At 47.7% G+C, this 17,932-nt stretch overlaps 1 long non-coding RNA gene across 1 annotated transcript in view; it reads right to left on the bottom strand.

Moving 5' to 3' along the window:
* Positions 1 to 629: 629 nt before the first annotated feature.
* The window catches only part of LOC134965034 (uncharacterized), a 33,531-nt gene continuing 16,228 nt past the window's right edge, over positions 630 to 17,932 (bottom strand). The window contains exon 3 of the long non-coding RNA XR_010188275.1: positions 630 to 1,042. This is a non-coding gene — a long non-coding RNA (uncharacterized LOC134965034). The remainder of the gene's footprint in view (positions 1,043 to 17,932) is intronic.

A 17,932-nucleotide genomic window follows, 5' to 3' on the forward strand; every position in this document is an offset into this window, starting at 1 on the left:
AAGAGGATTCGTTGACTGCAAGCAGGGGCTGAACAGTGTGCCCTGATCACATGATGTCACACGAAGGGGGTGGGGTCCCAGAACCAGGAAGTGCAGCACTGCCCCTAGGGTAGATGCTAGATTCAAGTGGCCTAAGGGACCTTTTACGTCAGGAGGCAGAGGCACGACACAAGGGGGAGGAGCTAGGCCAGCGGGATAGTTCCTCTACTATCCACGCCACCAAGTATTACCTTTAGTAATCAGGCGGCGAGCGAAGCGGAGCGAGCCACCGAGCCCGAAGCGTGCCGAGCGAAGCGAGCCCGCAAGGGTACTTTCGGGTACCCTGTTCGCCCATAGCTCCTCCCCCTGGTGACGTCAGAAGGTCCCTTCTCCCACTCCGATTTAGAACCAACCCTGCCCCTAGTGTCCTGAGGATACTCCGAGCAGCTGTACAGGCTGCATGAACTGAGCGTTGAACGGAAGCCCTGGGCAGCACTGCTGCAGTTATCCTGGCTGCAGGGTGCCGTTCCAGAAGCAAGGGCGGTGGGTAGAGATGTTGAACACATCCCTTGCTATGGCCCTGGCTGCAGGCTACCCGCCATCACTGACATATACCAAAGAACAGAAAAAAGCTAAGGAAAGCCAGGATATAGAATCTTATCTTTTTATTTAGAAGAGACCAAGCAATGAAGCGTATAACATTGATTTCAGAGTTTCCTTCCATTTTATATCTTTGTGATTAGTCACTAAAAAGAAAACGTGTCAGGACTGTGTTGGACTTCAACGTCTCAGTGTTCCTGTTCTTAATAACTAGATAAACCCATCCCATCACGAAGAAGAGTCCACAAATATACTATATTATAATAAATTGCACATCTTCTAGGCAGGGTAAATTTATAGCAAATTTAACTTTTTGAAAATCCATTATTTTAATTGCCGGGGTGGAAACATCCAGACTGTTCATTCCGCGGATAATGTAGATGCAAGTGGAGTAAGATTCTTGTGTTTTGCTTTTAGTCGATTTTTCCATACATTAGTCAGCTTTAAAATAGGTCTAGTAATCCTGTACAGGAAAAAAAATATTAATAATTAATGTAATGTTGATTTCCAAGTAACTGCACAACTGATCATGGAGTCTATTCATGAAGCAGTGAAAAGTGTGGAGAAGTGAGCCAGTGGAGAAGATGCCAATGGCAACCAATCAGCATTGAAGTAACAGTTATAATTTGCATACTATACAATTGTACGGAGCAGCTGATTGGTTGCCATGGGCAACTTCTCCAATGTCATTTAGCAAAATGTTGACCTCATCATTTTCTGGGATGTGTTGGGGTGGGGCTATAGTGACGCAAATTGCATTATCAAGGCTCAGCCCCCACCTGCTTAATGCCAAGATGTGTGTCTATGCAGGGGGCGGGGCTACAATCCAGTGAATCATATCATCAAGTCCAGAGACTGGCCACCTCATTGGGTATCTGGGAGGCTGATCTACTCTTACAGGAGTCCAGAAGAGATCCTTGAAATTAATATTAAAGGATCCATTCCCTCTTCACTAGCCAAGCAGCTCAGTTCTATCCAACACATCAACATCAGGCTGAACTCTCGTATATACATTCCTTTGTTCTCAGTAGCTGCAGAGTCTGACTGCATCCAGGCTATAGGAGCAACCTGACTGCTTCCAGACAGAGGGCAGGATGTATCAACCCCACAAATACGGTCAGACCTCCATAAACGGGCATTTTCTGTGGTTTGCTGCGTTCTTTATATGCACTAAAGGGGTCTGCAGAGAATATCGGAGATGTCCGTTGCGGCCTTCCGGCACTGAAGTCCTCATAGAATTCATATGGCACCCTGGCAGCCCTAGCTAGTGCACTGTTTGCATAGGAATAAATGCATCTTATGATGCACCCACCACCTATTCATATACGCTTGATCTGCTACATCATCATCACTACGCGCTTGCTCCAACGCCCTCACTGATATCTGACTACCTGAAAGCGCCCCATAACAGACCAATTACACCTCTACACTTGTAAGTGTAGACAGGCATGGACTGGTCCACAGGGGTACAGGGGAAATATACAGGGGAATATATTTATGAAGGGGCCCAAAAGTTGCACTCTGTAATGGTTAGTCAAACCAATGAGGTGGCAGACCACACCCCTTCTGCAGACTGGCCACACCCCTAACATGGGCCCCTACCACAGCATTTCCCCGGTGGGCCCTACATGCCCCAGTCCGACACTGAGTGTAGATCCAATGAAATACGTACAGCTTTGCATAGTGTTTGAGCGCGCACACAGTTGTGAAGCATGCAAAAGCACAAACACCCAGAAAGGCTTAAGTTCAGCTCTGCATCCGGCCAACTGTCTGTAGTTCCTATAGAGTCCTAGATGTTGAAGATTTTCCCTAGAATTTATTTTCTCCCTGGTAAAATCCCTGAATTTCTATACCAAGCACAGTATAAACATATGGGCCCTCATTCCGAGTTGTTCGCTCGTTCTTTTTCATCGCATCGCAGTGAAAATCCGCTTAGTACGCATGCGCAAAGTTCGCACTGCGACTGCGCCAAGTAACTTTACTACGAAGAAAGTATTTTTACTCACGGCTTTTTCTTCGCTCCGGCGAACGTAATGTGATTGACAGGAAATGGGTGTTACTGGGCGGAAACACGGCGTTTCAGGGGCGTGTGGCTGAAAACGCTACCGTTTCCGGAAAAAACGCAGGAGTGGCCGGAGAAACGGTGGGAGTGCCTGGGCGAACGCTGGGTGTGTTTGTGACGTCAACCAGGAACGACAAGCACTGAAATGATCGCACAGGCAGAGTAAGTCTGGAGCTACTCTGAAACTGCTAAGTAGTTAGTAATCGCAATATTGCGAATACATCGGTCGCAATTTTAAGAAGCTAAGATTCACTCCCAGTAGGCGGCGGCTTAGCGTGTGTAACTCTGCTAAATTCGCCTTGCGACCGATCAACTCGGAATGAGGGCCAAGGTTTTCCACTAGTGTGCTCGTTATTGCAGAGCTAAGTGGCTGCAACAGTGTAAATAAGAGAAGAGAATTTTGTTTCTGCTTTAGATTATTTTTCACCAATATTTTTATTCTGTATTCAATACAGAAGTGAAATTGGGTTTCACTTTCTGTATGCTTTTTATTCAATTAAAGTACAACTGAAAAGTGTGAATGTGGCGGGGTATTCAATTAGCTCTGGCAATTTCAGAGCTATCAAATTTACCCCCCGGCATATTCAACTGCGGGCCGTTTTAGCCCGTTTTTAAGGCATTTTCGCCAATGTCTTTTTACTTTTTTTTAAGTGAAAAGGCATTGGCGAAAAATGCCTCAAAATCTGTGAAAACAGCCCACATTTCGCTGGCGCATGTGCGAAAACATGTGGAGTCGCACAGCCACATGTTTTTCGCTCCTGGTGAAAACGGCCCTACTATTGCATAGGGCGAATCCCCATTTGCCCTAAAAAATGGCAATAAGTGCAGTTTTTTTCGCCAGGGCGAAAACATGGCCCTAATTGAATACCACCCACAGTATCAGAAATAACCCTAGATTGTTATTCCCCTGTTATATCTGACAATGGTCCGCTGTAGCTGATTGAGGAATGTGTTTTTTTGGGGTGGGGATTATTTTTAAATGCAGTTGCCAGTACCAAGCACCATCAGAAATTATTAAAAAATATGGGTTACTATGGTGAATGGAACGTCAGCTTCATCGTTAAGCGGAGGCCTCCCTCGTGCGTATGCAATAGGTATGTATTAATATATTGATTGATGTCATTCAGCAATAGCTTTAGTGCAAAGTCTGCTGATCACATGTATTATTTCATTGTTCAGTCCCTTGCCCAGTAGTCACAGATACACTCACCCACCCCTCCCCTTGGTTTCCCTCACACACTAATCCTACTGGTTTCCAGTACAGGTTGCAGAAAGCACGTGTCAGATCTGTAAGTGATGGACGGGGGGCTGGATCGGACTCCCAGATTATAGTTTTATTTCATTATCCGCTTACGTGTTACAAAATAATCTTATTATTTGCTGTGCAGAGGCCTATAATTCTATAGCAGGGAAGACAGCCGCAAGGAGATGCATGCCTAAACTGCTGCAAACAATTCACATTTGTTTATTCATATCTTCTTGTGCTGCAATGATTCAGCTGCATAACAAAGGTTTTTTTTTCTTTGTAATTGTATTATATGACTTCACAATTTGCCTGGGGAATTGCTGATACTTGCAGTTCTGCAATTTAACAGCATTGTAGGCCCTGGGCAAAGCAATGCACTGGGGGGGTCATTCCGAGTTGTTCGCTCGTTATTTTTTTATCGCAACGGAGCAATTAGTCGCTAATGCGCATGCGCAATGTTCGCAGTGCGACTGCGCCAAGTAAATTTGCTATGCAGTTAGGAATTTTACTCACGGCATTACAAGGTTTTATCTTCGTTCTGGTGATCGTAATGTGATTGACAGGAAGTGGGTGTTTCTGGGCGGAAACTGGCCGTTTTATGGGTGTGTGCGAAAAAACGCTACCGTTTCTGGGAAAAACGCGGGAGTGGCTGGAGAAACGGAGGAGTGTCTGGGCGAACGCTGGGTGTGTTTGTGACGTCAAACCAGGAACGAAACTGACTGAACTGATCGCAGATGCCAAGTAAGTGTGGAGCTACTCAGAAACTGCTAAGAAGTGTCTATTCGCAATTCTGCTAATCTTTCGTTCGCAATTTTGATAAGCTAAGATTCACTCCCAGTAGGCGGCGGCTTAGCGTGTGCAAAGCTGCTAAAAGCAGCTTGCGAGCGAACAACTCGGAATGACCCCCTGGGGCCTGCTACCCACCCATTCAAGGGAACCAATAAACAAAAAAATAAGATTTTAAACATACCGATAAATCTTTTTCTCCTAGTCCGTAGAGGATGCTGGGGACTCCATAAGGACCATGGGGAATAGACGGGCTCCGCAGGAGACATGGGCACTAAAAAGGACTTTAGATATGGGTGTGCACTGGCTCCTCCCTCTATGCCCCTCCTCCAGACCTCAGTTAGAAAACTGTGCCCAGAGGAGACGGACAGTACGAGGAAAGGATTTTGTTAATCTAAGGGCAATATTCATACCAGCCCACACCATCCACACCGTATAACATGGAATATACGAACCAGTTAACAGTATGAAACAAAACAGCATCAGCCCGAGACTGATCAAACCGTAACATAACCCTTATGTAAGCAATAACTATATACAAGTCTTGCAGAATTTTGTCCGCACTGGGACGGGCGCCCAGCATCCTCTACGGACTAGGAGAAAAAGATTTACTGGTAGGTTTAAAATCTTATTTTCTCTTACGTCCTAGAGGCTGCTGGGGACTCCGTAAGGACCATGGGGATTATACCAAAGCTCCAAAACGGACGGGAGAGTGCGGATGACTCTGCAGCACCGATTGAGCAAACATGAGGTCCTCATCAGCCAGGGTATCAAACTTGTAAAACTTTGCAAAGGTGTTTGACCTCGACCAAGTCGCCGCTCGGCAAAGCTGTAATGCCGAGACACCTCGGGCAACCGCCCAAGAAGAGTCCACCTTCCTAGTGGAATGGGCCTTTACCGAATTTGGCAACGGCAATCCAGCCGTAGAATGAACCTGCTGAATCGTGTTACAGATCCAGCGAGCAATAATCTGCTTAGTAGCAGGAGCGCCAACCTTGTTGGCTGCATACAGGACAAACAGTGCCTCTGTTTTTCTAATCCGAGCCGTTCTGGCTACATAAATTTTCAATGCCCTGACCACATCAAGGGACTCGGAATCCTCCAAGTCCCGCGTAGCCACAGGCACCACAATAGGTTGGTTCATATGAAAAGAGGAAACCACCTTAGGCAAAAATTGAGGACGAGTCCTCAACTCAGCTCTGTCTACATGGAAGATCAGATAGGGGCTTTTGTGAGACAAAGCCGCTAACTCAGATACTCTCCTAGCAGATGCCAAGGCCAACAACATGACCACCTTCCAAGTGAGATACTTTACTTCCACCGTTTGAAGCGGCTCAAACCAGTGAGACTTAAGGAACCTTAAGGTCCCATGGTGCCACTGGAGGCACAAAAGGAGGCTGGATATGCAGCACTCCCTTCACAAAAGTCTGGACTTCTGGGAGAGAAGCCAATTCCTTCTGAAAGAAAATGGATAGGGCCGAAATCTGAACTTTAATGGAGCCTAATTTTAGGCCCAAATTCACTCCAGTCTGGAGGAAGTGAAGAAAACGGCTCAGATGGAATTCTTCCGGAGGAGCATTCTTGGACTCACACCAAGACACATACCTCCTCCAAATACGGTGTTAATGTTTCGCCGTCACCTCCTTCCTAGCCTTTATCAGAGTAGGAATGACCTCATCCGGAATGCCCTTTTCAGCTAGGATCCGGCGTTCAACCGCCAAGCCGTCAAACGCAGCCGCGGTAAGTCTTGGAATAGACAGGGCCCCTGTTGCAACAGGTCCTCTCTGAGAGGAAGAGGCCACGGATCTTCTGTGAGTATTTCCTGCAGATCCGGATACTAGGCCCTTCGAGGCCAATCTGGAACAATGAGAATTGTCTGTACTCCTCTTCGTCTTATGATTTTCAATATCTTTGAGATGAGAGGAAGAGGAGGGAACACATAGACCGACTGGAACACCCACGATGTGACCAGGGCGTCCACTGCTATCGCCTGGGGGTCCCTTGATCTGGCGCAATATCTCGGAAGCTTCTTGTTGAGGCGTGACGCCATCATGTCTATTTGAGGCAGCCCCCACTGCCTTGTAATCTCTGCAAAGACTTCCCGATGAAGTCCCCACTCTTCGGGATGTAGATCATGTCTGCTGAGGAAGTCTGCTTCCCAGTTGTCCACTCCCGGAATGAAGACTGCTGTCAGAGCGCTTACATGATTTTCCGCCCAGCGAAGAATCCTGGTGGCTTCTGTCATTGCCACTCTGCTCTTTGTTCCGCCTTGGCGGTTTACATGAGCCACTGCGGTGATGTTGTCTGACTGAGTCAGAACCGGTAGGTCGCAAAGCAATTTCTCCGCCTGACGAAGGGCGTTCTATATGGCCCTTAATTCCAGTACGTTGATGTGTAGACAAGCCTCCTGGCTTGACCACAGTCCTTGGAAGTTTCTTCCCTGTGTGACTGCTCCCCATCCTCGGAGGCTCGCGTCCGTGGTTACCAGAACCCAGTCCTGAATGCCGAACCTGCGACCCTCTAGAAGGTGAGCACTCTGCAGCCACCACAGGAGAGATACCCTGGCCCTTGGGGACAGGCTGATCATCTGATGTATATGTAGATGTGACCCGGACCACTTGTCCAGAAGGTCCCACTGAAAGGTCCTCGCATGGAACCTGCCGAATGGAATGGCCTCGTAAGACACCACCATCTTTCCCAGAACTCGAGTGCATTGATGCACCGACACCCTTTACGGTTTCAACAGGTCCCTGACCAAGTTCTGGAGTTCCTGGGCCTTTTCCATCGGGAGAAAAACCCTTTTCTGTTATGTATCCAGAATCATGCCTAAGAAAGCCAATTGGTTTGTTGGAACCAACTGTGACTTTGGTAGATTGAGAATCCAGCCGTGCTGCTGCAACACCCTCAGGGAGAGTGATACGCTGTTCAGCAACTGCTCTCTTGATCTCACTTTTATTAGGAGATCGTCCAAGTACGGGATAATTGTGACTCCATGCCTGCGCAGGAGCACCATCATTTCCGCCATTACCTTGGTGAAAACCCTCGGGGCCGTGGAAAGCCCAAACGGCAACGTCTGAAATTGGTAATGACAATCCTGTATAGTAAATCTCAGGAACGCCTGATGAGGAGGATATATGGGGACATGAAGGTATGCATCCTTTATGTCCAGGGACACCATATAATCCCCCCCCTCCAGGCTGGCGATGACCGCTCTGAGCGATTCCATCTTGAACTTGAACCTCTTTAAGTATAGGTTTAAGGATTTTAAATTCAGAATGGGTCTGACCGAACCGTCCGGTTTCGGGACCACAAACAGGGTTGAGTAATACCCCATCCCCTGCTGAAGCAGGGGAACTTTGACCACCACTTGTTGAAGACACAATTTTTGAATCGCCTTTAAAACTACCTCCCTCTCTGGGGAAGAAGGCGGTAGGGCCGATTTGAAAAACCAGCGAGAAACATAGAAACATAGAATTTGTCGGCAGATAAGAACCACTTGGCCCATCTAGTCTGCCCCCCTTTTTTTTTTTATATTATTTTTATCTCTAACCTTATTTGATCCTTATTTCTTTGTAAGGATATCCTTATGTCTATCCCATGCATGTTTAAATTGCTCTACTGTCTTAGCCTCTACCACCTCTGATGGGAGGCTATTCCACTTGTCCACTACCCTTTCTGTGAAATAATTTTTCCGCAAATTTCCCCTGAACCTCCCCCCCTCCAGTCTCAGTGCATGTCCTCGTGTCCTATTGCTTCTCTTCATTTGGAGAATGTTTCCCTCCTGGACTTTGTTAAAACCCTTGATATATTTGTATGTAGGCCATGCATTATTTTAGTTGCCCTCCTTTGTACAGTTTCTAATGTATTAATATCCTTTTGAAGATATGGCCTCCAGAACTGAATACAGTATTCTAGATGAGGCCGTACCAATGACCTATACAGTGGCATTATTACTTCTTTCTTTCTGCTGCTGATTCCTCTCCCAATGCAGCCAAGCATCTGACTAGCCTTCCTCATTGCCTTGTTACATTGCTTACCTGCCTTTAAGTCATCTGAAATAGTGACTCCTAGATCCCTTTCCTCCTCAGTAGTTTCCAGTATAGTGCCATTAATACTGTATTTAGCTTTAGGATTTTTGAGACCCAAGTGCATGATTTTGCATTTTTTGGCATTAAACTGTAATTGCCAGACTCTTGACCATTCCTCTAGTCTACCTAGATCCTCAATCATTTATTTTACCCCACCTGGTGTGTCTACCCTGTTGCATACCTTTGTGTCATCTGCAAAAAGGAATACTTTCCCTTTAATTCCATTTGCAATGTCACCAATAAAGATATTAAAAAGCACTGGTCCAAGTACAGATCCCTGGGGTACTCCACTGGTAACATTTCCCTCCTGTGGGGGCGAGGAGGCACCTCTTCGAATTCTAGCCTGTAACCCTGGGAAACAATGTCTATTGCCCAGGGATCCACCTGTGATTGAACCCAGACATGGCTGAAAAGTCGAAGACGTGCCCCCACTGGGGCGGACTCCCTCAGCGGAGCCCCAGCGTCATGCGGTGGATTTTGTAGAAGCCGGGGAGGACTTCTGCTCCTGGGAACTAGCTGTAGTTGGCAGCTTTTTCCCCTTGCCCTTACCTCTGGCAAGAAAGGAAGATCCCCGTACTCTCTTGGATTTATGCGACCGAAAGGACTGCATCTGATAATGTGGCGTTTTCTATGGCTGTGAGGAAACATAAGGCAAAAAAGTTGATTTACCTGCAGTAGCTGTGGAAACCAGGTCCGTGAGACCTTCCCCAAATAATTCCTCACCCTTGTAAGGCAAAACATCCATATGCCTCTTCGAGTCGGCATCACCCGTCCATTGTCGGGTCCATAGGGCTCGCCTAGCAGAAATCGCCATAGCGTTGGCTCTGGAACCCAGTAGACCCACGTCTCTCTGAGCATCCCTCATATATAGGACCGCATCCTTAATATGACCCAAGGTCAATAAAATGGTTTCCTTATCCAGCGTATCAATATCAGCAGATAAGGTATCTGTCCACGCTGCTACAGCACTACAAACCTAAGCCGACGCTATCGCCGGTCTGAGTAATGTACCAGTATGTGTGTAAATTGACTTCAAGGTAGTCTCCTGCCTGCGATCAGCAGGGTCCTTGAGGGTTGCGGTATCTTGAGATGGCAGCGCTGCCTTTTTGGATAGGCGTGTCAACGCTTTGTCCACCCTTGGGGAGGATTCCCACCGTATCCTATCCTTAGCCGGGAAAGGATACACCATAAGAATCCTCTTAGGAATCTGCAGTTTCTTGTCTGGAGTTTCCCAAGCCCTTTCAAACAACTCATTTAGCTCATGTGAAGGGGGAAAAATAACCTCAGGCTTCTTTTCCTTATACATGCGCACCCTCGTGTCCGGGACCGAGGGGTCATCTGTGATATGCAACACATCTTTTATTGCAATGATCATATAATGAATACTTTTAGCCAATTTTGGCTGCAACTTCGCATCATTGTAGTCGACACTGGAGTCAGAATCCGTGTCGGTATCAGTGTCTACTACTTGGGATAGTGGGCGCTTTTGAGACCCAGAAGGTCCCTGCGACATAGTGAAAGGCAGGGCTTGACTCCCTGTACATTCCCTGGACTCTGCTTTGTCCAACCTTTTGTGTAATAAATTCACATTTGCATTTAAAACATTCCACATTTCCAACCAGTCAGGTGTCAGCGTTGCCGACGGAGACACCACACTCATTCGCTCCACCTCCTCCCTAGAAGAGCCTTCCGATTCAGACATGCCGACACACGCGTACAGACACCCCACACACTCAGGGAAATCTCTAATCTGGAGACAGTTCCCCAACAAGGCCCTTTGGAGAGACAGAGAAAGAGTATGCCAGCACACACCCAGCGCCAACGACCCTGGAAAAACTTCCCAGATAGATATAGTGCTTTTATTATATATATATATATATATATATATATACACTGCACCAAATTATGTGCCCCCCCCTTCTTTAAAACTCTCTGTCACCGTGTTCAGCAGGGGAGAGTCCGGGGAGCCAGCTTCTCAGCGGTGTGCTGTGGAGAAAATGGCGCTGGTGAGTGCTGAGGGATCAAGCTCCGCCCCCTCAGTGGCGGGCTTCGGTCCCGCTTGATTTCTTTAAAAACTGGCGGGGGTTTCCTATATACAGCCCACAGAGCCTATATATATACTTTTGCTAGTCCTAGAGGTTTAAAATTGCTGCCCAGGGCGCCCCCCCTGCGCCCTGCACCCATCAGTGCCTGCCATGTGTGTTGTGTGTGGGAGCAATGGCGCGCAGCGTTACCTCAGAGAAGATCTGAAGTCTTCTGCTGCCTCTGAAGTCTTCTATCTTCACATACTCACCCGGCTTCTATCTTCCGGCTCTGTGAGGAGGACGGCGGCGCGGCTCCGGGACGAACTGCCAGGGGAGACCTGCGTTCCGACTCTCTCTGGAGCTAATGGTGTCCAGTAGCCTAAGAAGCAGAGCCTAGCATTTAAGTAGGTCTGCTTCTCTCCCCTCAGTCCCACGATGCAGGGAGCCTGTTGCCAGCAGGGCTCCCTGAAAATAAAAAACCTAACAAAATTATTTCTTTCAGAGAAACTCAGGAGAGCTCCCCTGTAGTGCACCCAGTCTCCTCTGGGCACAGTATCAAACTGAGGTCTGGAGGAGGGGCATAGAGGGAGGAGCCAGTGCACACCCATATCTAAAGTTCTTTTAAGTGCCCATGTCTCCTGTGGAGCCCGTCTATTCCCCATGGTCTTTACGGAGTCCCCAGCATCCTCTAGGACGTAAGAGAAATCATAACATACAGCAGCATCTCCTATTTAATGTAAGTAGCTTCTGCTACCCCATACTTACCTACTCTCCCGGAAGCTGCGGGAGGCTCACGTTTTTTGGGGTAGCCCCCCGCACCCCCGGAAGAGTGGGCAGGTCTCCCGCATCCTGCTCGCACCCTAGTGATGCGAGCAGGATGGAGAGATAACATCCCGAATTCGCAGGTCCGTCGGGTGGAGAAGGGGTTAAAGTGACGCAAATCGCGTCATTTTAGCCCCGCCCCCTTCCAGCGGACCCGCAAATCGCGGCATTTCCCGGTGCGGGGGCGGGGCTTAGTGATGTCACAGTCCGGCCCCACCCCCCGAAGACGCCTGCAGCGTCTCCTCTCCGGGCTTCTCCCGGAGAGGAGAATTAAAAATGTCGGTAAGTATGTGCTACCCCCAGCGTGGAGAGGAGACATGGAGCTCCGGCTCCCGGCACCTGCACAATGGATCCGGCAGGTGCCTGGATTGGCGCATGCGCTGACACTGCGGTGCGATTGCACATGAGCAAACCCCCAGCTACTATTAACTGCATTGGCTGCAGCCAGCAGAAGCCAGATTGGGCTGCGTGAAAGGCAGGAAGTGGCTCTCTGCCTATTGCAGCCCAGTCTGGCAGTCCTGGAGGCAGGAAATAGCTCCCAATTGGACTACTTGTAGTGTCTGTGTCTGACAGGTAGGATTTCTAATAGGAAGTCACTATCAGTCACAGTAAAGCCAGTGCAGTCACAGACTGCATCTGCAGGGGCGTAGGGAGGGTGGAGCAAGTGGAGCTCGAGCTCCAGGTGCCGCTGGGGACAGAAGGCGCCGGCTCCCTGTAACACGCCTGAGAGCCGGGATCTCGGGGTAGGAGGAGACAATTAGAAGAATGGGAAGGGGTGGCCACCACACTGCCTGCATGTTCTATGTCACTGATTTCCTTGCAGAGAGTCCAGTGCAGTGTAGTGTGGTGTGTTGTTAGGGAAGTGGGGAGGTTTGGAGGCTTGTCAGAAGAAGCTTCCTGGCTGTCAGGTATCTGCATTCAGTGATCTGGAACATGCAGGCAGTGTGGTGGCCACCCCTTCCCTTTCCTCAGACTCTTCCTTCTACCCACGGAGGCCCAGCCTGTCAATCACATAGAAGCTCCGCCCCTCCAGGCTAGAACCGAGGAGCTGCTGCTCTGCTGCAGCCCACTTGGTGAGAATGAATGTGTGTATACTGTATGTATATGTGTATGTGTTTATGTCTGTGTATACTGTGTGTTTATGTGTATATGTCTGTGTTTGTGTGTGTAAATGTGTGTTGTAAATGTGTGTATACAGTATGTTTGTGTGCATATGTGTTTACGTGTATACATGTATGTGTGTGTTTGTGTATATATCTTTGTATACAGTATATGTGTGTGTATATTTGTGTTTGTGTGTGTGTATATATCTGTGTATGTGTGTGTTTATGTATGTCTGTGTATATCTGTGTGTATATTTGTGTGTGTGTGTGTGTGTGTGTGTGTGTGTGTATATCTGTGTATGTGTGTGTTTATGTATGTCTGTGTATATTTGTGTGTGTATATATGTGTGTGTATATATCTGTGTATATGTGTGTGTTTATGTATATCTGTGTGTATATTTGTGTATTTATGTATGTGTATATATCTTGTGTATATATCTGTGTATATGTGTGTGTTTATGTATGTCTGTGCCTAAACGTGTGTGAAACTATGTATGTATGTATGTATGTATGTATGTATGTGTGGTGGTGGGTGGGAGCGCCGTGACATGGCCCTGCTCCGTGTGTCATGTCTCCACGCTATGCCTCAGTGCATCTGGGTTCACTGGCAATAAGTTGGGTGAAAAATCCGCCACTGATAACATTAACATCCTTCCTGAGGTCCTGTCTTCACATGCTTACATACAGTGAGTGGCTGTCAGCACTCTGATTGGTGGATACCTCCAACAATCCACCTATCAGCATGCTGACAGCCGCTCACTGGCTGGCTGCAGGCTGGAAGGCAGATAGAGAATACAGGCTTAGAGACCCCTAGAATTGTGAGGCCCTGGGCTGCTGCCCAGTGTGCCTATATGTTAAGATGGCACTGGTTGGTACTAGTGGTTAAATTACTATGTAGCGCTTTTCAGAGCTTGCACAATATTAGCCACTGGGTCAAAAATCTTAAAACACAAATGATAAGAATAAACAAATATAAAATACAAGAAGCATGATAGTATCGCAGCGGTACTTCTTCCACTTGCTACCTGTCTTGTTATTGTCATCTTCGGATAAAACCACTTGTAAAAAATGCTCTATTCCTTGGATAAAGCCTATGTTGCGAGTACAGTACAGCATTTTTAATACATAAATACATTTGATAATTTTAGATATATTTTTATTAATCACATTTTTTTTTTTTTTTTTTGAGTGGAACTGAAATTCCAATCTGAGATTTCAGCCGCCAAGTGTGCGCGCCTTAAAGCCATCACCGGCTGGCTCTCGTCTGTGCACAAAACTAACATAATTTTCTCTATCGTCCTAAGTGGATGCTGGGGTTCCTGAAAGGACCATGGGGAATAGCGGCTCCGCAGGAGACAGGGCACAAAAAAGTAAAGCTTTTACCAGATCAGGTGGTGTGCACTGGCTCCTCCCCCTATGACCCTCCTCCAGACTCCAGTTAGATTTTGTGCCCGAACGAGAAGGGTGCAATCTAGGTGGCTCTCCTAAAGAGCTGCTTAGAGAAAGTTTAGCTTAGGTTTTTTACTTTACAGTGAGTCCTGCTGGCAACAGGATCACTGCAACGAGGGACTTAGGGGAGAAGTAGTGAACTCACCTGCGTGCAGAGTGGATTTGCTGCTTGGCTACTGGACACTAGCTCCAGAGGGACGATCACAGGTACAGCCTGGATGGTCACCGGAGCCGCGCCGCCGGCCCCCTTGCAGACGCTGAAGAGAGAAGAGGTCCAAAATCGGCGGCTGAAGACTCCTCAGTCTTCTTAAGGTAGCGCACAGCACTGCAGCTGTGCGCCATTTTCCTCTCAGCACACTTCACACAACAGTCACTGAGGGTGCAGAGCGCTGGGGGGGGCGCTCTGAGAGGCAAATAAAAACCTTATTAGAGGCAAAAAATACCTCACATATAGCCCACAGAGGCTATATGGAGATATTTAACCCCTGCCTAACTTCAAAAATAGCGGGAGACGAGCCCGCCGAAAAAGGGGCGGGGCCTATCTCCTCAGCACACAGCGCCATTTTCTCTCACAGAAAAGCTGGAGAGAAGGCTCCCAGGCTCTCCCCTGCACTGCACTACAGAAACAGGGTTAAAACAGAGAGGGGGGGCACTGATTTTGGCGATATTGTATATATATAAAAGATGCTATAAGGGAGAAACACTTATATAAGGTTGTCCCTATATAATTATAGCGTTTTTGGTGTGTGCTGGCAGACTCTCCCTCTGTCTCCCCAAAGGGCTAGTGGGTCCTGTCCTCTGTCAGAGCATTCCCGGTGTGTGTGCTGTGTGTCGGTACGTGTGTGTCGACATGTATGAGGACGATGTTGGTGAGGAGGCGGAGAAATTGCCTGTAATGGTGATGTCACTCTCTAGGGAGTCGACACCGGAATGGATGGCTTATTTAGAGAATTACGTGAGAATGTCAACACGCTGCAAGGTCGGTTGACGACATGAGACGGCCGACAATCTATTAGGACCGGTCCAGGCGTCTCAGAAACACCGTCAGGGGTTTTAAAAACGCCCATTTACCTCAGTCGGTCGACACAGACACAGACACGGACACTGAATACAGTGTCGACGGTGAATAAACAAACGTATTTCTCATTAGGGCCACACGTTAAGGGCAATGAAGGAGGTGTTACGTGTTTCTGATACTACAAGTACCACAAGAAAGGGTATTATGTGGGAGTGAAAAAACTACCTGTAGTTTTTCCTGAATCAGATAAAATAAAATGAAGTGTGTGATGATGCGTAGGGTTACCCCGATAGCAAATATTGGCGTTATACCCTTTCCCGCCAGAAATTAGGGTACGTTGGGAAACACCCCTTAGGGTGATAAGGCGCTCACACGCTTATCAAGTGGCGTTACCGTCTCCAGATACGGCCGCCCTCAAGGAGCCAGCTGATAGGAAGCTGGAAAAATATCCTAAAAAGTATATACACACATACGGTGGTTATACTGCGACCAGCGATCGCCATCAGCCTGGAGATGCAGTGCTGGGTTGGCTTGGTCGGATTCCCTGACTGAAAATATTTTATTCATGTAGAGCATTTAATAGGATGCATTCTATATATATGTATGTGAGATGCACAGAGGGATATTTGCTCTCTGGCATCAAGATAAGTGCGTTGTCCATATCTCCCAGAAGATGTCAGGGACACGACAGTGGTCAGGTGATACAGATCCCATACGGCAGATGAAAGTATTGCTGTATAAAGGGAAGGAGTTATTTGGGGGTCGGTCCATCGGACCTGGGGACCACAGCAACAGCTGGGAAATCCAACCTTTTTACCCCAAGTTACATCTCAGCTAAAAAAGACACCGTCTTTTCAGCCTCAATCTTTCCTTTCCCATGAGGGCATGCAGGCAAAAGGCCAGTCATATCTGCCCAGACATAGAGGTAAGGGAAGTAGACTGCAGCAGGCAGCCCTTTCCCAGGAAAAGAAGCCCTCCACCGCGTCTGCCAAGTCCTCAGCTTGACGCTGGGGCCGTGCAAGCGGACTCAAGGTGGGGGGGTAGTCTCAAGAGTCTCAGGGCGCAGTGGGATCACTCGCAAGTTGACCCCTAGATCGTACGAGTATTATCCCAGGGGTAAAGATTGGAGAGTCGAGACATCTTCTCCTCGCAGGTTCCTGAAGTCTGCTTTACCAACGGCTCCCTCCGACAGGGAGGCAGCATTGGAAACAATTCACAAGCTGTATATCCAGCAGGTGATAATCAAAGTACCCCTCCTACGACAAGGAAAAGGGTATTATTTTTCCACACTATATTGTGGTACTGAAGCCAGACGGCTTGGTGACACATAGTCTAAATCTAAAATGTTTTGAACACTTACATAAAAGGTTCAAATCGAGATAAAGTCACTCAGAGCATTGATAGCGAACCGGAAAAAAGGGGACTATATGGTGTCCCTGGACATCAAGGATTACCTCCATGTCCAAATTTTGTCCTTCTCATCAAGGGTACCTCTGGTTCGTGGTACAGAACTGTCAATATCAGTTTCAGACGATGCCGTTTGAATTATCCACGGCACCCCGGGCCTTTTTACCAAGGTAATGGCCGAAAAGATGTTTCTTCAAAGAAAAAAGGCATCTAAATTATCCCTTACTTGCACGACCTGAAAAGGGCAAGTTCCAGAGAACAGTTGGAGGTCGGAAGAGCACTATCTAAAGTAGTTCTTCGACGGCACGACTGGATTCTAAATATTCCAAGAATCGCAGCTGTTTTCCGACGATACGTCTGCTGTTCCTATGGATGATTCTGGACACGGTTCAGAAAAAGGTTTTTCTTCCCGAGGAAAAAGCCAAGGAGTTATCCGACCTGTCAGGAACCTCCTAAAACCAGGAAAGGTGTCTGTACATCAATGCACAAGAGTCCTGGGAAAAATGGTGGCTTTTTACGAAGCAATTCCATTCGGCAGATTCCATGCAAGAATTTTCCAAAGGGATCTGTTGGACAAATGGTCAGGGTCGCATCCTCAGATGCACCTGCGAATAACCCTGTCGCCAAGGACAAGGGTATATCTTCTGTGGTGGTTGCAAAAGGCTCATCTATTGGAGGGCCGCAGATTCGGCATACAGGATTTGATCCTGGTGACCACGGACGCCAGCCTGAGAGGTTGGGGAGCAGTCACACAAGGAAGAAACTTCCAGGGGGTATGGACGAACCTGGAAAAGTCTCTTCACATAAACATTCTGGTACTAAGAGCAATCTAAAATGCTCTAAGCCAGGCGGAACCACTCCTGCAAGGAAAACCGGTGTTGATTCAGTCGGACAACATCACGGCGGTCGCCCATGTAAACAGACAGGGCGGCACAAGAAGCAGGAGTGCAATGGCAGAAGCTGCCAAGATTCTTCGCTGGGCGGAGAATCACGTAATAGCACTGTCAGCAGTGTTCTTCCCGGGCGTGGACAACTGGGAAGCAGACTTCCTCAGCAGACACGATATTCACCCGGGAGAGTGGGGTCTTCATCCAGAAGTCTTCCACATGCTAATAAACTGTTGGGAAAGACCAATGGTAGACATGATGGCGTCTCGCCTCAACAAGAAACTGGACAAGTATTGCGCCAGGTCAAGAGATCCACAGGCAATAGCTGTGGACGCACTGGTAACACCTTGGGTGTACAAATCAGTATATGTGTTTCCTCCTCTGCCTCTCATACCAAAGGTATTGAAGATTATACGGTGAAGAGGAGTAAGAACAATACTAGTGGCTCCGGATTGGCCAAG

This window comes from Pseudophryne corroboree, chromosome 10, assembly GCF_028390025.1.
Source record: "Pseudophryne corroboree isolate aPseCor3 chromosome 10, aPseCor3.hap2, whole genome shotgun sequence".
NCBI lineage: Eukaryota > Metazoa > Chordata > Amphibia > Anura > Myobatrachidae > Pseudophryne > Pseudophryne corroboree.